Consider the following 16,558-nt stretch of genomic DNA (forward strand, 5'->3'; position numbering starts at 1 on the left):
CGAACTGCGTAGCTGTATTTAATTATGGATTGGCCAGACTGGGATAACGTTTCAAATAATATCTTAACCATTAATAAAACAGATGACCACCATCAAGCAGAGGCAAAGCGGACACATCAGGAAGCAATACAGGTGACTTTTTTAAATTTGCTGTAATAATATACAAATACTTCGTTTTTGTGACAAGTTGCAAGGCTTCCCAAGCTGGATATTTCACACGCTGATCAGAGATCAGGTCACAGTCTTAGAACATCTGAAATTGTATAAAATACAACTCGCCCCTCTAACTCAAATCAGAAAATACCCCCACAGCCCCTCTCCCCTTCTGATACAATGAAGAATAGGGTAATGTTCCAGGTGGAATGCCTCCGTCGGTCTTAGCGGCGGGTTTGCAGCAGTTCACATTTTTGCATTATGCTATTTTCTTTTTTCTCTGCAGTGAGTCTAATTTCCTATTCCCCATTTCCCACCTTTCTCCATCCCCCGACCCAAATGATTTAGTAAATACATAAGCCAATGGAACTACAATTAAGATAAGAGTAAATCCCGGAGCGTTTTATAGATAAATCAAAATGTGTTTCTGTTGTAAGTGAACTAAGAAGGAATCAATTTGGACAGAAAGCGCGCGCGTGCGCGCGCGCGCTTGTGTGTGTGTGTGTGTGTGTGTGTGTGTGTGTGTGTGTATGTGTCCAGAAACTTGCACACAAAGTCCAGACGGAATCTCCAGAGCGAATTCTGCACTGTCTGAAGTGCGGTTTGCACATCAAAAGTTAAACCGAGGCCCTGTCTGCCCTCTCAGTTCGGTATAAAAGATGGTACGCCACGATTGCACGGAGGGGTAATAGGGGCGGGGTGGAGGGCTTTCATATTTTATATCTCAAACAACATCAATTTCCGAAATCTGCTTCTCTGTTACATAACATTAATTCAGACGATTCTTACACATTCAAATAAAGCAAAAAAAAAAATCCCCTCATATTGATCTAGAGGGCAACCGAAGGAGATTCAATCGTGACGTTCAGGAAGGAATCAGAAAATAGTGGAAGGGAAAATAATGGCAGCGGTATGGAGACAGATAAATGTACAGTGGGACAAATTGAATAACTCTTTCAAAGAGCTAGCACTGAGAAAATAGGCAGAATGTCCTCCTTCAGCGTTGTATCATTCTATGGTTCTATGAAACGTGATGGCAGGAATGGGTAACTGACCTGTCTTTTAACTGCCTTCTGGTGTTAATGTGTAACATGTTTCTCAGACTCAAGGCGGACCTCTCTACGCCACGCTGGACTTGGCTGCGTTAGACAGAAGATTAAAAAAGGAGACGGGCCGCAGATGAGAATCGGGATGGGTTCTCTCTGATCGACTATGGAGGATACAGGATTTGCCAAAGAACTTACAAACTTGTGTAAATAAACATGCAGCCAAGGAGACACCCATCAAATAATTAAACTTGCCCCATGCACCCGCCAGAAATTTCAAAGAATTTTCCATTTAGTTAAATGTAGAAGTTGTTTTGATTGTTGTTAAGGATATTCCACTGTTATCGTAAACTCAAGGTTGAAACATACACTGAGCAAAGACTAGGGACTTTCCTTCGTTTCCCTAGATCTTTTCTGCTGACCCTGTAAATCCCGTTACTAACAGGATGTCCATTTCCTGGCAAACGTATGTATGTAATTAAAATAAATTATCCTTCAATTATAACGATGCAACAGGTGTTTATGCTGATTAATAGTTCAATTATAATGAAATGCCACCTGGATAAAACTGCAATATTTGTTGAGCTGACAATATCAGTCCTGGATTGAGATGTTGTTATAGTATGTTCCTTTGTCTGAGTTGTGATGTGTTTTGATCATTTACTGGATTGGAACACCGCAGGAAAGGGACAGTGATCCAAGAAACTTGTGACAGTTCCATTTCACATTTACACGGTGTCTTTTGGCTCGTGCTTAATTTTAAAGCCACATTTCAGAGCTTTACAGTGAATGGAGCAAGAGGTTCTGTGGATGGTGGAGTGGAAATCTGGACCTCTTTCCCCCAGGAAGCTGTTGAAGCTGGTATCCATTACATTTTGTTGTGGAACTGTATTAAGGGATATGGAAACAGTGTGAACGGCTGGATTTCAGTATGTAAAGCTGGATGTTGTTTTATATATTTTGGGGACCATGGTGGTGTTCTGTAATGAAAGCTCTGTGTGTGTGTGTGTGTGTGTGTGTGTGTGTGTGTGTGTGTATTTGTGTATGTGTGTGTGTGTGTGTGTGTGTGTGTGTGTGTGTGTGTGTATCTGTCTGTCCATGGGCAATCAAGCTGAAGAAAGTGAATAAAGACAGCTTGTCTTTGGGAACTGAGAGATGAAAGGTAAAGGAACTGAGTGCTTGCACTTGTAATGAAAGGCTGTAGTGAAGTTTGAATTACAAGTAAATAAGTTGGGTTCTTAAAATTCATTAGTTGATAGGCAAGGACATTTCTTTTCAGCTGCTAAATGTCAAACAGAGTTTAAGGGACTTGTACAACTGACAAAACATTCATAAGTAAACAAGGGAAGCTGATTAAAATTTATTTGACCCGAAAGCGGAGGCAATATGAAGACATGTGAGATTGATATATTTTGGAAATGTTGTGTTCTAAGAGGTGCTTACGACAATGAAATCCACGATTAAAGTTGAAAAAGAAGATATTTAAGGAAGTTTATTTGGACGAGTTGAGATAACTGCGTGGGGGAAATTCCCTGAGACCAGCTCTGCTGAGAAAAAAAGGAAGTTTGAAGCAGCCAATCAATTTAAAGAGAGAGAAGTCTTTGTTTTCCCGAGGGACTGTGCTTCTGAACTTACTTCGGATTTGCACCGCAAAGTGGAAGAGAGTGAGAAGTTGCGTGGCATACTTTGCGAAAGTAGAAGAATTTTTTTTACCTTGAGTGATTTTACTGGATTTTTATGGTTAAAAACCTGTAAGGTAGCTGTTGCCAGGTAGGTAACTTATGCGATTTGTGGGCTTTTTGGAGGAATGTTTTGTAAGACTGTTTCACCTGTCTACTTTCAATCTTGTGTGCTTACGTTTCTTTTTTCTTCTTGTTCATTAACCTTTTTATTTTAGAAACGTAAAAGAGCTACCGAGCTTCGATGCTGCTTGGGTCAATAGCTTCCCTCTCGTTTTCAAAATGCAAGACACAAAAGATCAATGAGACTACTTTCCGTCCCCAATTTGGCATTGGTTCCAGTCGTAACATGTACCTCAAAAAGCAATGGTCTCCAGCCTGACGTTTTAGTGAAGGTGCAACAGAAAGATATCAGGTCACCTCGGTGAAACTTCTGTTGAATTCTCCTTTCATTTTTAATTGGTTCCTTTATTGTGAAGAACAAATTTGTGTTATTGATGCCAAATATTCACATCGCCAGCAAACCACATTCAGTCACAGCTCATTTATTCTGCTTTACAATATTGGACCAGGCACAGGCCATTCAGCCCCTCTGCTCTGTGATCACCTGTCTGCTCCACACAAGCCTCCTCTCACACCCTCCACATCACACCCCATCAACATGCCTTCCTATTCCTTTCGTCGTCTTGTGTTTATTTACCTTCCCCAGAAATACCTTTCAGATATTCATCTCAGCCACTCCTTTTGATAGCGAGTTATGATTTCTCCCATTTCTCCTGGGGAAGTAATTAATCCTGAATTCCTCTTTGGATTAATTAATATCTTACGTTCATGGCCATTATTTCAGCTCTGCCTGCAATTGGAAGCATTCTTTCTAATCCTACACATGTCGAATCGTTTCATAATTTTAAGTAACTTCATCAGCTTCACACTGAGTCTTCACTTTTGTGGAGAAGATTGGCCCAGTCTGTTTTCAACCTTCCCTGATATCATAACCTCTCAGTTCTGGTCTCATTCTTGTTGAATTATTCCCGCTTTTAAACCACACACATCTGGTCTGTAAAGATGTCCTGTAACTTGCCAGTGCAGATTGACTGAGCACATCTGCATTGAGGAATCAAACAGCCCGAACTCCCAAATGCAATGCTTGGATTTCAAAATGTGTTTTAATGTATTGCTAACGTGGGCACTGACTCGCCCTTTCCTGCTCAAGCGCTACACAAAGGTGCACAACGATCTTACAAACACGAACACAAGGAAATAGAAACATATCAAGCCTGAACAGAATTTAAAAATTTCCGAGTGACAAATTGCACTTGAAGTGGAGCCTGTTTTGTCAGACTTGAAGACACTTCAGCACGTGACGAACCGGCGGACTGCATTTTTCATTATTATTGATAAATGCTTGGAAAGGGTTACAACTTCAGGCTTTCCTGCAATAAGGACACAACCGAGGAAACTTTCCAATACGCGTCATTGGCCGGAATCAGATAAAAAGCTCTCAAAGTCGTTTCCTAACAGATTGTGGGATTCGCATTAAATGTTAGCCGATCAAAAAGCGTCTCTATGAGAAAAGACAAACAATTATCGTGAGCCAAACCATCATCATGAGGCCATTCAGCCCTTCGAGCCTGTTCTGCCTTTCAATAAGACCATTTCTGATCTGTATCTTAACCCTATCTCCTCGCCTTCGTCCTATAACACCAAATCCCCTTTACCCAACAAAAAATGGCCAATCTCAATTTTGACATATTTAGTTGAATCCCTGTCAATATTTTTAATCTATTGTCGCACTGGATTAGGACACGTAACCAGTGTTACCAATCTTGCAGTATGCAGTGTGCAAGATGTCCTACACTCATATGACAGTAACTATGAATGTTAAACATTTGATTAAATTCAGTGAAATGTATGTACACATGCTCAGAAACCATTCCATTCATAGCTACATTCTTTTCTTGTGCCCGTGCTCTGGAATCTGTTGGTTCCGCATCATTGTTCATGTAGCCTGTTAGAAAGTGAAATTTAAACTTAGTCGAAATAGACACATTGAAATAGCTTAAAGTCAATAGTTGAGATGCATTTAAGCGAGACGCTGGATAAACACATCATGAAAAACTGAACGGAATGATATGCTGATGGGTTGGTTTGGTGAGAGTTGGGAGGATGTTCATGTGGAGCAGAAACACCAACACGGTGCCGAAGGGTCGAATGCACTGCTTCTGTGTTGGAAGCTCTATGGAATACAGATAATGAAATAGAGAAATCGAAAGAGTAATTGGTAAACAAAAAATGTGTTTTTATTTGATTATTGACGTGTGAAAATAGCTTATCACGCTCAATATGCTTCTTTCCCAACTAGACAGTTGCAGTTAAAAACACTGATATGTTCAACGATATGAGAGCGGTGTAAGAGTTCAAGAAATGATACATGGACACATAGAAATGAGGAGTTTTAATGTAAAAAGAGATAATGCTGACAAGTAGGCCGCACATTAAATACACAAGAAAAAATTTAATATCTAGCACTCTGAGGTTAGACATTTTCACGTGGAATATTTTCACTGGAGTTGAATTGAACGGAGCAAGTGCAGAGAGCACCCGTTGTTTCAAATTTCCACCCAGAGAATTTTGTAACTCCTGATGGTTCATGTCCCGTCTGGCTCGATTGTACTGGAATCGCTGCGCTTGGTGGCCCTGCCTGGAAAAATTCCAGCGAACGACAAGGGGATCACCGTCCACATCCTTCACGAAACATACATCCATGGAAGGAATTTCAGCCTGTGTGGGTTTAGGAGGCCGAATAATGGAGAACGTGGCTGGATGGGGCTTTAAGGTTCGATCACTCCTGGCCATAACTTGCTGATTATTGATGCTGCAATGGGCGAAATACTCGTAATTTTTAGCTCTGATGAGCAATTTTCAACCATTTCCAAACGAAAAAGGCACCCCACAGGGCTCTTTAGCTGCACAGTGATACATGCCTGAATCACTGGCCCAGATACCCGATAAGGTCAGGGAATAGAGAGTCAATTTGTCGTTAACATCTCCTGAAAATCTCTCGGTTGAAGGGATCTAGTCTCTCACGGTGCAAAACCAGTTGCAGCTGCTTCCGGTGGCTCCGTTTACACCAGTGGACAGACCCCATACACGCCCCCAGCACCCCCACCCTCACCCCAACCCCCTGCCAATCAAGCCGTGTCACAGTGCATCTTGTAGTTACTTCCAAGCGACGGACTCTGAACCGCTGGCGCCTGGGACACAAGTACCTCAGATATAATAACTGAGTGATAGAAAATCAACATTATGTGTTCTGCCATGGCAGTGAGAGAGAAAATGTTTCCTATGAAGAATTTTCTAAACCAGTGAAATTTATAGCAGACCATCCATTAACGGAGTCAAAGGTTGAGGGCGAAATTTGAAATAATAACAGGAGCAAGAGGGAAAGAGGCGCTTCAGGGACATTGAAGGGTTTTTTTTCTGAGGTGTAGCCTCTGTTGTCATGTAGGAAACGCGGCAGCTGTAACTGCGCACAGCAAGGCCCAAAAATAACAACGTCAGTATGACCCACATCACGTTTTCAATGATATTGTTTGAGGGGTAAATATTGGCCCTAGCGACACAGGGGGGCCTCGACAGCCCAACTCCCCTCACCTCTCCTTTCCTCTGCTAATAGTGGCCCTGGGACTCTTATTCTCCCTAAAGGCCAGGCAAAGGATCTCAGTTTAACATCCCATGCAATAGATCGGAGAATGTTGATATGTGATCGACTTTGATCAGGCGGTCATAATTCATTCCATTAACATAAAGGTAAAGTAATACAATACAGGCACGGGGATCGATTGCTATTCAGCTGACTATCTCAGTGGTCTTAAACCAGTCCGACTGAGGAGGGATGGAGACATAAACCTGGAAACACATGCAAGCAACGCACAGGACATTAAGAAGCTCTCAGTCTCCGATCCCGGGCTGGTTGTTGTGACATTTCGACACCGGGCTCGGAAAACGTGGTGAAGATACACATTTTGCAGAAATTATGTACAACGTTTAAAAATAGCTCACTGAAAAATTCAGCGCGGTGCAAATTTTAGCTGAGGGTGTCATATTTACAGATTAGGAGACCACACACGGCCTTGCCTGCAAAGGGTAACACGCTACAGATCGTGATAAACACGCGTCACAGGCGGTGCAAAGTCCAGACTGGGTCAAACTGGAGACAAGAGGCAATGGTGTTGCAATCAACGACATTACCGCTTATGACATTCGCGTGGGCAGAGGGGAAATGCTCCTCATTCCGAATGTTCTGGTTAATTCACCGAGACAACATTAATTTATTCTGGTTTCAACAAAAACATACCAAATTGAAGAAAGCTAGGATATGACGCTAATACGTTAGTAATTGTTTCACGCAGAACCTGTCTTCCCGCCTGTCTCTTTGTCTCAGAATTACTATTGTGAATCAGCGGAGCATCGGCCATCCGCTCTGTGCCGGTGTTTTAGCTCCACACGAAACTCCTCCCACCCCCTCTTCATCTCACCCCATCAACCTATCCTTCTGTTCCTTTCTCACTCGTGTCTTTATCCTGATTCCCCCTTCTATGCATCTCTGCGATTCACCTCGACCACTCCCTGTGGGAGTGAGTTCCACATTCTCCACACTGTATAAATAAGGAGGCTTCTTCTGCATTCCTTATTGGATAAATTGGTGACTTTCTTATGTTGATGGTCCCTAGTTCCACAAATGGGAATATCTTCTTTACGTCTACCGTATCGAATATGTTCATAATTTTAAATATTTCTACCAGGTCACCCACTCAGCCACCACTTTTCTAGGGGAAAGAGCCCCGGCCTGGTCAACCTTTGCTGATAGCTATAATCTCGAAACCGGGACCAACAATTCCGTGACCCGACGCAAACCATTTAACCTGGTGTCCATTAACCCGCATTTTGCGACATCCTGAATCATCCAGGTAACCATAATGGCTGGAATATCGGTAAATCGTTATCAATCACAGGATAATCCACGACTAAATGTTAAGGCAATATTTTGGGCAACACTTTGATAAGATCTTCTCTCTAAGATGTTTTGAAGAATAAATTATACCAGTGAACAGTGTCGGAGTGTAATAATCGGCTAAAATGCACAAAACCAATATTAAAGTATTTGTATCCGTTATTATATTTTTCAAACTGGTTTAATTTTGTCTCTGAAGGACACATTAACTATTTCCTGCCAACTAGCCTCCGAGCAGATTAATGATTCAGTTGAAGGATTCTAGAGGTTGGATGTGTATTGGGTCATTCAGTTCATTAACCGCCTTCCCTGGTGGCAGCAGAGTGGGTGTCTGACGGTGTTTCTCCTTGACTGGCAGCTGCCCGTTTTAACGCGTAAGGAGCTGAGGCTTGGAAACATCGTGAGCAGAGCATTTTTCCAGTGATTCCCCAGCTAGCTTTGCATGATAAAATCAGGATGTCCACATATCCAACAATTTCACCCGCCACCCCACCCACACCTGAAACAGGTGCTATCGATGCCTCATCAATTCCCAACGCTATTAGGGATGAAGTTCCAGGATTTTGACCCAGTTACAGTGAAGGAACGGTGATATACTACCAAGTTCGTATGATGAGTGCTTGTAGGGGAACGCCTAGGTGGTGATGTTCCCATGTGTCTCCTATCCTTTATTTTCTTGAAGGACAGCAAACGCTCGGATCCACACGAGCTCTCAGTTCTTTTGTTTATTAATCGTTGAATAATTAACATAACCGAATATTTCAGCATGATCTTTAACTGCTGCCTAAACTTTGAATGAGACGCCCCATAAATAAATGTGCTCATGCAGGAACTTAAATCCACCAGCATGTATCCAACTTTTCAAAGTTTATATAAAGTCCCGTCCTAATTATTGGGATCAGACCCTGTAATCACATAAACTTAAAAATCGATTATATTTGTCAACCACAGAAGTATGAGGCCGCCGGATATGTTGAAGAAAAATCACAGACTTCCTTCTGCTATCCATCTCTGGGTCACTGTGAGAATCTCCCTTGCTCTGGCCTCTCAGTTCCTTATGGGCTCGGCTGGCGACTCAAAAATATCTGACAGTCAGAGCGTTGAAAAGCAGAATTAAAACAAATAGCAACAGTGGGGTAAAACCTTATCATACCAGTCAAACCCCAACCATTCTGTCTCAGTGAAATAACTTGTCTTCATCAGACAAAAGAACGGCACATTGCCGATTGTCTTCCCACCTTCGTATCTAACGTAGATGGGAACTTTCTGTAAACAGGTGAGAATGTCGGTTGTTTTTTGAACCGCAACCGCAGTTTTCTCGCGGCAATATTTCAGGTTCACCTTCCTGCAACACAAGTCCACATATCTATCAATGGAAAAATTAACGGTCAACCAAACAGAACATTCTATTACTGCACCAATCAGGAAAGCCCGAACACTACACACAGGTGTGATGTCCAAGAAGGTCATGGGGGAATAATAATAGATCTGAAACAGTATGACCACGGTGATAATTACCAGTGGATCCGCCGTTGCCATGGCCACTAGGAAGCAAGTGGTGCAGTTGGAGATGCCATATTTTCTGCTGGACAGGATCACAATCGCCACTAAAGTAACTGTAAGTAAAACAATGTGAAAATACTGCACAGTATTGAAGAAACATTCTCTGTGGCCCAGGCAGTAAACATGGGGCTCATCTTCAAATCGCCTGCAGCTGGGTCTCATCAATGTTTAACAGAGTAGGGAGAGGGGACAAGTAGCAGACTGCATGCAGGAGGCGGTATGGAGAACTAAATGTTTTAATAAGGCTGGAGAATTCTATTCTTACCCAGTTTACGGTCTTTCAATGGCCAGTTCCGATTCCACATCTCAGAATTGCAGGGGTTGAGAAGAGCTGAGGGCAGCTTTGGAGAGATGGCAAGTGTCTTTGCGTCACTTCTTATGGAATAGCAGGAGCAGAAGTGGTTCCAGCCCCAGTCGAGTCCACCAAACACAGTCATCCATTCACATTGGAATTATCCCAGGTAAAGATCTCGCTTTGAGCAATAGGACTCCGTCATGAGTACTTGTTTTGATTACCAGGGACTGGACACATCCCCTGGGTCCAAGATGGGACCTACTTGGTGATACAACCTGAAACGAAGTCCTCCTCACAGCCCTGGAGAGTGGAACCAGACAGTAAATGCCATGCAGCAGCAATTCATCTAGGATCGTTTATGTGGTATTATAGAGTGAGTTTGAAAATATTTTGGTTAACCATTCATGTGAATTTTGATGGGACAATATAGAGGTATCTTTATTCTGTGTCTCAAGCATTCTGTAAAAGTCCTGGTGTTTTTCATGGGACAGTGTACAGGTAGCTTGACTCTATATCTAACCCGTTCAGTAATGAGCATATCGATGTTCTTTGGGGCATTGACGACGGGGATATACTTTGTATCTAACCCCTATTGTGCCTGCCCGGGAGTTGTTGATGGGACAGTGCAGAGGGAGTTTTATTCTGTATCTAACCCCATGCTGTCCCTGTTCTGGGAGTGTTTGATGGGAACAGTGTAGGGGGAGATTTACTCTGTATCTAACACCATGCTGTACCTGTCCGGGGAGTGTTTGATTGGGACAGTGTAGAGGAAGAATGACTCTGTATCTAACCCTGTGCTTTACCTGTCCTGGGAATGCTTGATGGGACATTGCGGAGTGAGTGTTCCTCTTGATCCACCCGTGTTAGATTAACTGGCCTTGGTTTTGTTTGTCGGGGTTGTGCAGCAGGAGATCTATTCTCGAGCCAAGAACTGCTTGATTTTCCACGAATCTGATATTAGAGCACCCAGAGAAATTGACTCTGCATATAACCTGTTCTGTAACTGAACTGGGTGTTTGCTGGGACAAAATAGAGTCAACATTACGATGAGCCTATGAGATGCTGTATCAGCCCAGACATGTTCTTGAGAAAGTGCAAAGGAAGCATGGCAAATCTACGTGTTCCAGTCTGAACATGCCATAATTGTAATGGGAAAGGGCTGAAGGTTTTGTAATCGGAGAATCACCAAGCTATGCCTGTCCACGACTTGATGCTGTGACATTAAAATGTGAACTGTACACTGCATCCAAGTCATGCTTTACTTGCCTTGTAATTGGCATCGAGTGCAGAGGGAATATTAAGCTGCACAAATCCGGTTCAGTACCATTCCTGGCAGTATATGAAGGGACAGATGTACATTCGCACCTAAGCTATATGTAAAAACTGCAAAATTTCCATGGGGTGCTTTTCGGAGCAGTGTAGAAGGAGATTCATCGCTATCTAAACCCTTCTGTTCCTTCCATAGGTGTGCTTTATGGAACAGTATATTGAGGGACATTTAGCCTGTATCTAATCCCTTTTGTACCTTCTGTGGGAGTGTTTTGGGGAACAGTGCACAGAGGGAGATTCACCCTGTACCTAACCTGTGCTTCACCTGTTCTTGCATAATTTGATGGAAATCGCAAATGGAGTTTTAATCAGAATTGAACCCTTGCTCAGAGCATCGTTGATGTGACATTTTTTAGGGAAGATTAATCTGTATTTACTAAATGCTTTACGATCTTAGAGTGTTGAAGGATGATTAATATGCGTCCAACATGAATTGTATTTACATTTTGAGATTTAGTGTTAAATAGGAGAGCATAGAGCGGATTCTCCGTGTTTTATCATTGCTGTATCTAATTGGAATGCTTTGAGGTCAATGTATACAAGGAACTGGACAGTTAGTACATGCCCTTTTACATTTCATAGAAGTGTTTAATTGGTTATGATTCAAGGTGCACATCTCTGCATTTAAGGCACACTCTTTCCTCGGGCCATTCGACTGGGAACTGCAAAGGTAGCTTCATTCTTTATATAATTCCGTTCTTGCACGAGGACAATTGAGTTCAATTTGTATGCATTCCGTGTTGTGGCTGTTCTTCTAGAATTTGTTCGGTCAGGGGAGGAACAGTTTACATTTGTAAATTGTATTTAAAGTAGCAAAGCACCCCGAGATTGATAGATTTATGACTAAAAATAACGTAGAGGGTTATGGGGATAATGTGGGCAAACGGCATTGAAGTGTTCGATCAGCCATGATCGTATTGAATGCCAGAGCAGGCACGACGGGCTGAATGGCCTTCCATTTTTCCAATGTTCCCAGGCGCTTAGCAAAAGCAATATTTCGCACAGATTTTTGTTGAATGCTTTAACCTTGAACTACACAAGGGGATGTAAGGTCAGATGACCGGAAACATTATAAAAAAAAGAGTTCAAGGAGCATCCTAAAACAAGAAAGAGATTTAGAGGGTGGAGATGTTTGGGAAACTAATTCTAGAGCTTAGAGTTAAAGCAGCTAAAGGCATGGTAGTGAATATTAGAACAATTAGGGTAAGGGACGAGTAAGAGGAGATAATTAGAATGCCGTAAATATCTCAGAGTCATTAAACGATGGTGCAGGTACAGAGAAGAGGAAGCACAAGGATATTTAGGGATTTACATTCATTTACATGCTAACAGGAGATTTTTCGGTGAACATACATTGAGAGAAAGAGAAGAAACATTTATGGATTCAACGGAGTTTAAATGAGGCTGGAAGCCTGTGAAACGAATGCCCGTTCAGAGATGGACAACATTATTTAGTGATTGAATAGAATTTACTTGAGGCCAGATTAGATTCAGATGAGCCAACGTGCAGATAGCGGGACGATATTTGCTTACAATTGGCAGGTGCAAGGAGGTTGGGTATGAACATTAGAAATGGAGCTTTGGCTATTGTTGTGCCTCCTTTTCATCTGAATCATTTGATATTTTCCAATCAATTAATTTTCTCTCTCAATTTCAGGGGAATGATTCAATTGACTGTTTGGAAAGATCTGCAAGACAGAGTGGAAACTAATTATCTCTGGACAAGTGCTCACTCTGCAGGCACCGGCTGCGAGGGCAGAAAATCTGGAAATAGAATGGACACGCCTGGGCCAGGGTAAAGCAGTGAAGGGGCCAAACCTCTGCTGAGGAGGAACATACTTCACTTGGGAAACATCGATGTAGAAGGCCATTATGCTACAGAAAGAGATGAGACAGAGAAACTGGGAGGATAGAACTGAGTCCTTATAAGAAGCAGGGTTTCAGGGTGCATGCTCAAGGTAATTGTTGACTTCGATGTCTGACATTGGTAGAAACACGATCTGCTGAAATGGAGATCGAAAAGTCGGGGAAGGAAAGGAAGACTCAGAAACGGATCATATGAAGGCATGCCAGTGTGAAAGAAGGGAGTGGGAGTGACACGGTCATGAATGTCCTGGAAAAGCAAAGGTTCAAGTAGAAAACCTGGACAAAGCATTGCCTATATTGAGGAAAACCTTTTCAAAGTGGGTTGTATATACACCAAAACAGAGTAATACATTCCAAATAGGCTCCTCGAAAAGTTGAGCATCGGAGTTGCTCGAGGGAATCTGGCTGGGCAAAGAACGAATGCTATAGGTCAGGAAAGCTCCACCCTTATGGAAGCTTAAGGGCAGTTTCTTTGGTGCAGAGAGGCGGAATGGCAAGGGTCGAAATATCAATGGGCTTCCAGGGAGCATCTTCAAACTCTAAGGAAAGAAGCCTCGTGGGCCAATGGGAGAATAATAAATCGTTGTTGATGATTCAGATGCAGAAAACTAAGGGAAATCTAAGAGGGAGCAATTGCAAAGTAAAAGATATTTAAGGTAAAATGAGGCAAACAATTCATAGAACAAACGATGGGGAAAGGGGTTTGAAGGGAAGAGAGTCACAAGTGACTCAAACCAGAAATAAGGGCTAACAATACAATGAAGATGCGATCAAGGCACTGGGGCTCATTTATAGATGAAGAATAATAAAATTGGAAAGATTATATTTAATCGTTTATGGAACTTTGACTGTAGTACGTTTAGGGTTCTGTTTACATTTCTGACTTTCATATTACGAAATCGAGGTCGAAACTTTCCAGACGTGCAACTATTATTCTCAAGAATAATATCATATCTGAGAGATGATAACTGTCAGGAAAAGTAACTGGCTGCGACTGTAAGCTCTAGAAACCGGGCAGCTGAGGAATAATAAAATGGAGAACTTTAAAATATCAAAGAGATTGAGAGGTGGAAACATGAGAATGAAATTTCCCTTTGGGAGAAAGATGGGATGTGGAGTTAATTAATGTAGGAGGGTCTCTATTGAATACAAGAGTGAACTTCAGAGAAATGTCTTTAATTAGGAATTCGGGAGACTGAATCTTTCTCACACATAGGGTTTTCAGTTATTTCGTAATATTTGAAAGCGTTATTTATTGACGTACTGTAGTATTTATAACATTATCATCGTTTTACCAACGTCACTTTTACTGTCCTCTCGCTATTTCCTGTATTGTAAAAGAATGAAATCTATGTTCCTCATATCTAGGAGTGTCTCCTCGAAGGGAGACACCTCACTGAGCTACAAGTGGATGATGTGCAGGTGACATGTGTCCAGATCCTTAATCAGACACACGAACTTGTTCAGGAATAGTTAATCAGTCACAAACCTGAAATAATTAAGAACCAGTGCTAGAATCATAATATACTAAAGCACTCGTGACCCTCAATTCTCTGACTTTTCTGCACTGGGTCAGGGTTAGCGGCCTGACGAATAAACAACAAAGCAACAACCGTCCTTAGAATTACTATGCTTATGCGAACAATGCCTCATTTTAAATAGGGATTAAACAGAGTAACATTGCTCTTATGTTGCTCACCCTTTATCAATAGTTAAAAGTACATATGATTAGGCAAATGGGCAGCATCAGAAAATTACAATTGATAAGCTCTTTACCAAACTTCAACCAACATGGAAAACCCTCCCCTTTCCCATCGATAGCAAAATACAAAAGCACATCCAGGGCGTTCAGTCGCCTGAAACAATGAGTTAATGTGTAACTGATGGGCTCCACAATAGTTGAGACCCACACTCAGTTCACTGTTGGAATGGCAGTTATTCCCTGTGGCACATCATCACAGGGGTCAGTTTCCTCCAGTGCAGTTGTAGACCCACCCTCAGTACAATTTCACGATGATAAATACTCTCCCTAATACATGCTCACTCGGATCAGGCTTTGTGCTCAGTGTCCTGACACGCCCTAACTATAAATCTACAGTCACAAACACTCCCAGTAATAGATGGTCACTGGAGTCAGGTGTTCGGCTCCCGTTCGGGAACCACACTGAGCTCAGCTCTACAAGGAAGCATGTTCCAGCAATAAAAACAAATCACTATGGATGCTGGAAACCTGAAACAAAATAGACAGCGCAGGGAATACAGAGCAGGTCTGGAAGCAATTGCAGAGATTGAATATGAGTTGAGTTTTTGAATCAAACTTTTGACTTGAATCATTAAATCTGTTTTTCTCTCTCTACAAATGCTGCCCGACCTGTTGAGAATTTCCAGCACTTTCTGAGTTTCTTCTCTCCATAATGCACAGGCACCAGCATCAGAAATTCCACTCCAGTTGGAGACCAACATTCCAAAGAGTTCTTCACAGGCTAAAGCTTCCAGTGGTACATGATACACTGGGATCAGATGTTCCACGCAGGTTGCTCTGTATAGCTACACTGAAAGATATGCCCGGTCACACGTGCCCCATGCATTCAAGTGAAACTGTTCGGTTAATCCCCAGACTATGCTGGCTCCCAGGTTGGCTAGCTTTGCGGATGACACAGACAAGATGGGCCAAGTGTCCTCTTTCTGTGCCGTATATTTCCCATGGTTACATGATTCTTAGTGCAGCTCTACAGCGATAGATACTCCCGTTGATACATGGTCACTAGGGTCGTTTGCTTCATTCCATTTAGTGGGCCTTCCGCAGTATGATATCACACTGACTGATACTCCCACGCAGATTTTCCCTCAGGGTCATGTCTGCACTGAGGCCTGATTCAACATGATGCAATTCTGAAAAGAAACAAGTAACTGGAAAATTCGGATATCCTAACGAGCTGCACACAAAGGTGCATTTTCAAATGATTCAATGGAATAAGGTAGCGGAGATAATTCAGGATTTTTGAATTGATGAAATGATATCACTGGAAGGCTGTGTGGATAACTGTCACAACTAAAAGAACATGTAATATTATCAGTCACAGAGTAAATCTAGAAAAAATGCACAACGTCAATGGTTACATTAACTTACCAGGAACACCAATGACGGCAAGAATCATGTTATATATTTTCCTGAAATTGTAAAATTTGTTCATGATCTTTTGTGTCAAGTGATCTGTCCCTTCGCACTGCAGGTAATGTCTCTGAGTTAACTACTAGAGCAAGACATTCCCAAACCTTTAATTTATCCCCTTCGGTATCTCCACGGGGAAACTAATTCTATATAATTGTTCAAATAGCTTGTGTTTTTTTGTATTTTTACAATCTTATTACGTCATCAACTTATATCCTTGATTAGACTGTATATATTTTGTAGTGTTTGCATTGGACAAATTCCAAAACGTGTAAATTCCGATCTTACTAATTAACTAAACAATGTGGATACCATGGACACAAAGACATTGGGCATTCATTCCAACAACATCAGGCCAATCCCTACATTACATTCTGTCTCAGTGATGTCCTTTACTCTGTTGTCGTTGTTCAACAATTTAATTTCTAACCTAAGTTGGCA

This window comes from Carcharodon carcharias (assembly GCF_017639515.1).
Source record: "Carcharodon carcharias isolate sCarCar2 chromosome 36 unlocalized genomic scaffold, sCarCar2.pri SUPER_36_unloc_1, whole genome shotgun sequence".
NCBI lineage: Eukaryota > Metazoa > Chordata > Chondrichthyes > Lamniformes > Lamnidae > Carcharodon > Carcharodon carcharias.